The sequence below is a fragment of the Coenobita brevimanus genome, chromosome 40 (assembly GCF_032717465.1).
Source record: "Coenobita brevimanus isolate Jiangsu-jjx chromosome 40, ASM3271746v2, whole genome shotgun sequence".
In the NCBI taxonomy this organism is placed as follows: Eukaryota; Metazoa; Arthropoda; class Malacostraca; order Decapoda; family Coenobitidae; genus Coenobita; species Coenobita brevimanus.
In genome coordinates, this window is record NC_136993.1 from 16164273 (window position 1) to 16170939 (window position 6667).

The 6667-nt window shown below is 43.0% G+C and overlaps 1 pseudogene; it reads right to left on the reverse strand.

Annotated features, from left to right (window-relative positions):
- Nucleotides 1–795: 795 nt before the first annotated feature.
- LOC145397231 (uncharacterized) lies at nt 796–5711 on the reverse strand (annotated as a pseudogene).
- Between the last annotated feature and the right edge of the window lie 956 nt (nt 5712–6667).

Genomic DNA, 6667 nt, shown 5'->3' on the forward strand with positions numbered 1-6667 from the left:
AACAGTGTTTTTAGGGTGGTCGTCCTGTCACCAATTTAAATATTCTCAAAAATAGTGAAGGGAGAGTTGGTATGGCTTTGAAAGCTTCATTCAAGTTACACACTGGACTCTCATCCTTAATGCGATACTTGGAGACCATGATTCTCCCAGTGATTTTGGTGAAAATCAGCTCCCCTCCCAGGAACAAAAAAGATATACTGTATACATAAAAAAAATATAAAAAAAATAGGGACGTGAGCATACGAATTTCAACTAAACTTACCAGGTTAGTTCACTGGATTCCTTGGTAAGGTCTTCCACTGTATTAAATTTTCCACAGCTATTTTTAGAGGTCAGCTTCCCTCCAAAACTTATAATGGATACAACATGAAGGAAAGGGGCATATATCACTTTACCATCTTAATACTGTAAATACAGTATTGTACAATGAGATCCTAAGAGATAAATACTACTAGTACTACTACTACTACCACTACTTTATTCAGGTTAATCACCTCCATCCATTGGGGAATTACAGTGTGAAGATCAAAACCAACCTTCCTATTACAGTTCTCCATTTGGAGTTGCAAAGTGAGGGTTAACACTAACCCTCTCATTACAGTCCGATGGCCACAAGCACACCAACGGTTGAGGTTACCAATCATGTACTGTATTATTACTATTATTACTTTATTTTATATTTATTGATATTATAGTGTAAATAAAGACATTAAACTATTGGAGTCGCTGGTCTATGCGACTCTCGACTCCAGTAGCCTCGCAATCCATATCCACCAGAGAGACATGCCTGAGGGCTTATGATCTTGTGCCCCTGAGACATAGAAGTGCAGAACTCACAAGGGAGAATGACAGTCGACATCTCATCCAGGCCATAACAGAACTGTGCAGTTGATGTTTCTTCTCAGAAAGAACCTCTGCCAGTCTTGAGTAGAATCTCACTGCCTCTGGACCCATCCCACCTGATGTAGTGAACACAAGGGAAATGAATCAACTGTGGTCCACATGTTGGATCCTTTCATGATAGTTTCTGTTCTTTTCATGTTCATTCCTTTGGTGTGCAGCTTCGAGAAACAGTTCACGATGATATGCTGCCTTGGGATCGAGTATCCTGATGTTGAAGAATGCCCTCTGCCCATGTGTCCAGAAACCTCGAGCACTGACATCCACTCTTGCATCATTTGATGCGTTTGCTGTTCTGTGGGCGAAGTGCTCGCCGTCCTGGGGTAGCAGAGCTGGCTCAATCATGACATCATGGCATATTTCCCGCAGCAATTTGGCAGTGAGGTCGCGTACTTCATCATGTCGGATACAAACAAAGCCTCCCTTCTTGCAAACCACTGCATGGTTTGCATCAAAGACGGTGCCACAGGCACAGTGCTGAGGTCGGTTCTCTACTGGCCATCCATATCTCAAAGCTATGGCATCAATAAATTCTTGTTTGCTGAAGTGGAAGCCTTTTGCCTTGAGAGGCAGGGTTGTCAGCCAGTTCGATGCCCCAACCTCCTGTGCAATCTCAACTCTTCCGCACTGGTCTGGTGTTAGATGTTCGGTTATGTGCTGCAGCTGGCCCTTTTGTCTTGCTTCTCACTCCCTGCTTCTCTGTGTCTTTATGTCTTTCTGCCTTTGGTGGTCGATTTCACTCGTCTGAACCTGGACGCAGATCTTCTGTGACAAGGATTCAGTGAGCCTGAGTGATTTTCTGTGTTCATAGCTTGCCACGGCTGCTGGATTTATAATACCAAGGCCTCCCATCCTGGGTGATAGTGCTAGAAGGTCCCTCTATTCTGGTGGGGGGATGTGGCCATTGGTTAGAGATGGGAGGAATGAATCCCTAATAGCATCTTCCAGTGGTTGTAGCAGCAACTCGATGTCTGGTATAGTCCTCATCACGAAGTTCCACTTGTGCTTGACACCACAGGTAAATGCGCTGTATGCTGCATGGGGTTCTGTTTTTGTGTGGTTGGATAATCCATGGATTTCTTCCACCCATGTCTTTACGTCATCACTCACATATTGAATTCCTTAGTTCCAATCACAGCACCTAAATGCCTCTGACCTTCCTTAGTCACTATCATGTTTGTGCCTCTAAAGGCTTCCTGTGCATCTTGATAGTAAGCTGGTTTCATGATCAAGATGGACTTACCTGCATTAGGGCAGTAACCTGTTTCATGACCATAAGATGTTACAATATCTCACCATTTCCTCATATCCTCCAACTTGCCAGCACCGGTGAGATCATCTGCATAGGCTACCTGTTTTATATTGGTGGCCTCATATTTGATTTGCTGTTGCAGCACTGTCACAGCCAGGGCATACATAGCCATGGCAACAGGGTCCCCCTGGGTAGTTCTTTCTGTAGATTGAATTACACCGACATAGTAAGCAGCTGTCTTACCCACAATGTAGAGGTCTGCTGGTTCTTTGTAGGTGTTTTCCACACATTGGGTAAATTCTGGGCATACCTTGACGCTGCACAGCACTGCCTCCCGCTTGATGGAATTAAATGCATTTGAGGCATCAACTAATAATACTGCCTGACAGTCCTCTTCCTTATATAATTTCCTCATGGAGGGAACTGCTGCCTTACTTCCTGTCTGCTGGCCTGCACACACTTGGAGGTTGCCAACTGTCTGCTTCACATTATCTTTCACCACCTCCATGATGCATTTTCATGTAATCTGTCTTAAGACTTCACTCACCCCGATGGGCCTACATCCAGGATTCTTATCAAGGGGGATTAGTCTGCAAGCCGTCAGTCCTTCGATGCTGTTGCAATGACTTGAAGCCAGCTTCCTCGCTTGTGAGGCAATGGTGTTACACAGGTCTGTTGCTGCCTCCCCAAACTTGATGTTACTGAGGATTAATCACCAAGATTTTGCATTCAGGCCTGACGGTCCTGCCCCTCCTTGTGTGTGCATTGCCTTCCTCCATACTAAATCTCCAGTTATCTTGTCATATATGATGTGATTGGGTAGAGTGTAGCTCCAGTCAAGCTTTGACTGGGCACTTTCATGTCGTGGAGTTGGGTGTTTTTCTTTTAGGTGCTGCATTTGTTTCTTCTATCAGGTCACGTACTCCGTTTGGTGATTCAGCTGACAGGAATCTCGTCGCCATCGAGACTCTCTCCTGTCTCAAATTGCTGCTAAAAATCCTTGCCACATCGTTGGTGTTCCGGTTTCTTCTGCCTTTGTTGTTTATTCTCATCTGCAAGGCCCTTGCTTTCTCGAGTAGGTTGTCGATTTCACCTCTTTTCCATGTTTCAACCCGCCTTTGGATGGCCTTAATATTTTATTCAATGCTAGCTTTTGGGCGGGTCTTGTTGAGGAAGAGACGTGATATCAGTGCAAGGACCTTAAAAGAGAATGAGGCAATGGGTGAGTTATTATGTAATAGGCTATTAGGCGAGTGATTTCCTTGTTAATATCAGTTGTAGCATTGCATTTGGGTGGTTCGAAAAGGTTACTTGACAACCATCCAACTATTTCATTGTATGTGGTGTTCACCCAGGTTACTACATTTTCTCTAGATTTGCCCAGCCAGTATGTGGAATGACCTTCTCGCACAGACCTGTGAGGCTGTTCTGCGTCCTCGTTGTTTGTGTCACTACCGTTCTGTGGACGTATGTTACCTGGATGACTCTCTCTTTCATGCACTCCTCTATGGTGGTCTTCATCCTGAGTTTCACTTCTGTCATAAACTACTACTACTACTACTACTACTACCAATACTCAGTGAGTCTATCCTAAGGGATCACCCTTTCACTCATGCCACCAATGAGCTAATACAGGTTTTACATCAGGATAGTGACATCCTTTATGAAAGTAATATTACCGTATTTTTTAATATTTTTTAAAACTGATATGCCTATTGCAAGATTGGGCAGGCAGTTTTCATGTTTTCTCTGAATGCACTGGAAGAAGCTGCACATCTTTATTTCTAGTAGTAGTAGTTGTACGAGTAGCACTATCATTATTATTATAATAATTATTATTTTTAATTATTACTGTTATTATAATTATAATTATAATTATTATTATTACTATTATTATTAGAATTATTATTATTATTATTATAATTATAATTATTATTATAATAATAATAATAATAATAATTATTATTATTATTATTGGTGGTAGGTGGTGGCAACCATCATCCACACATGCGATGTAGAGTTGCTGAATTCTTCCTTCACATTTATCATTTATTTTCTGTGTAGGCCATCCTCTCCTATTTCTCCCATCTTTCCTGTTACTTTTTATCATTCTTCTTACCTTGTCAGCTGCTTTTGCGTTAAGTGACAAGCCTAATGGTTTCCTTTAAACCAGGAAACCATTTACAACGTAGGGTGGTAACCATATAGCAACCCATGCATGTTCCCTACGCATCACCTAGTGGGTTGGTGAAGGGTTAGTGCCCTTTCCCGTAAAACAACTGACTCAAAGACAAGTGGTCACTCGTTATGGGATTATGGAGTCTGGCTATTTGTTCAATAGGCTTGCCGTATGTGCTCCTGAGCAGCACTGACAAACAACCCATCCCCACCAAGGCAGAAGTGAGGTAATTGCACAAGGGAGCTGACCGCCTAATCTTTTACCCGCCCTGTGCTGGTGACATACATGTACGTCAGTCCCTATATGCACGGACAGTGCCAACGACATACATGTACATCGGTGATTATATGTATTTGCCTAACTTTGAAAATTCAAATTAGGTGGCAAAAAATTGCCTGGGATATTCTTGTGTCTCTCTAGGACTCTAGGCCTTCTTACATCATCTGTTTACCCAACAAGAGTGTCCTTGGGTCAAATACCATAGTTTCTGAGGAAAAAAATTCAGAGCTTCTGCCTCCGTTTCGCTCTGTGGTGGCGCAGGTGATGGAGTCTTTACTCCAAAGTTTTCAGCCTCCTCCTCAGAGAGAATCAACCTCAAAATCAACCTAAATTGCTTCTGTGAGTACTTTTATGGTTGTACTCCATTTGTTCTCATCACTTCTAAGCTATGTAGCAAAAAAAAATGGATAAAAAATTGGCTGGCACCACAGTGCCATGAGGGTCTAAAGTCTGCTGACACGCAATGGGTTAACCTGCCTAACTTTACACAGTCACTCAAGAAGGAGCAAATGCCGTGGAGCGCATAACCTCATTCACCCTCTGACCCCACCCACATGAATTCCTATGTGCAACCCTCCAAGCAGCGACTCTTCCTCCTCTAAGTATCTCCCAAAAGGAGTTATCGACCTGCTGCAGCTATGAGCCATGTGGCCTTACTCTTGGCCTCTCCCACCCTGGGTTAACTCGTTCAGAGATCACCCTGTGAGCAGGATCAGCCTCAGGAAAGCGGGTCATGTACCTATATAGCTGGAGATGTCATTGACGTATTGTGTGGGTTTCAGTCTTACAGAGTAATCGCATGTGACACTCCCAGTCGTACCAGCAATATCTCATGATCCTACGAAGACACTAAGTACCAAAGGAGTCATTTCGCTGCTTGAAGTCACTAGTTAGTGTCCATGTCTCAAAGCCATAAAGTAAGACAGGAAGCACCAGCACCTTGAAGATGTGAACTTTCTTCGTACACTAATAATGACAGTGCCAAATACCCAAATTCAGTGACTCCAGCTCCCAGTTGGCCAGACCAGTGTGACGAGAGATCTCACTGTCTGATCTACTGTTCATATGGACCACAGTACCAAGATAAGTGAATCTTTCCATGACTTCTATATCCTCACCAAATGCTTAGACAGACCGAACTGCTTCGTCCAACCTTTCATCCCAGTGACTTCAGATCCCCGTGAAATTCCTCAAGGGCACTCAGTAGTGTCTTCAGCAACTCCATTAGGAGAGCTGCACCATCACCAATGTCAAGGGCAGCATCCCTGAAAATGCCAATTGACACCTACAGTTACTTTGACTCACAGCCCTGGCCAGTACTAAATCCATACATGTGTTGAAAAGTGTGGGGGCAAGGAAACATCCCTGTCTTACACCAGAACTTACTGGGAAGAAATCGGATGTTCCCCCCCCCCCCTTCCACACACACACTTGACAGCACTGTCAGTTTGTGTACAAGCCAGCAATCAGACTGAGACACTTAAGGACACTAACAACATCGCACAGACACGTGACAGACGTGGTTTGTTCGATCTAGATCATCTAGGTGAAGCAATTCTAGGTAACATCTTTGGACTGGCTACAGAGAAAGATCTTGTAGAAATAAATAACAAATATAATATAGCTCATATCTTGACATATCAAGAGAAGCTGGCTGATACACAGAACACTGCAATGATGACGATTGTGAACAATCTCAGAAAGGCAAAATACCAACTCAAGAAAGTGTGGAGAAAATTAGTGCACTGGAAGGGAATATAACTCTCTTCCAACACTTCTCATTGGTCCTGGAACATGTTGACACAACAATACTTCAGTTAGACAATACCAGGGCTTGTTATCAAGCTTTCATGAAAGGAATTGCCAATAATGATAATGGCACTATCATCATTAGCTTACTGCCAATTCATTATTTATGTCAAATAATCAGTGGCATACATAAACATGGATTGAAGCTGTTGTCTGAGGAAAAGAATCTCATTCTATATTACCCATACTTAGAAGCAACTCTCACAGACATCAATAGTAGTATCATCCATAACAGACGATCTCTTCAC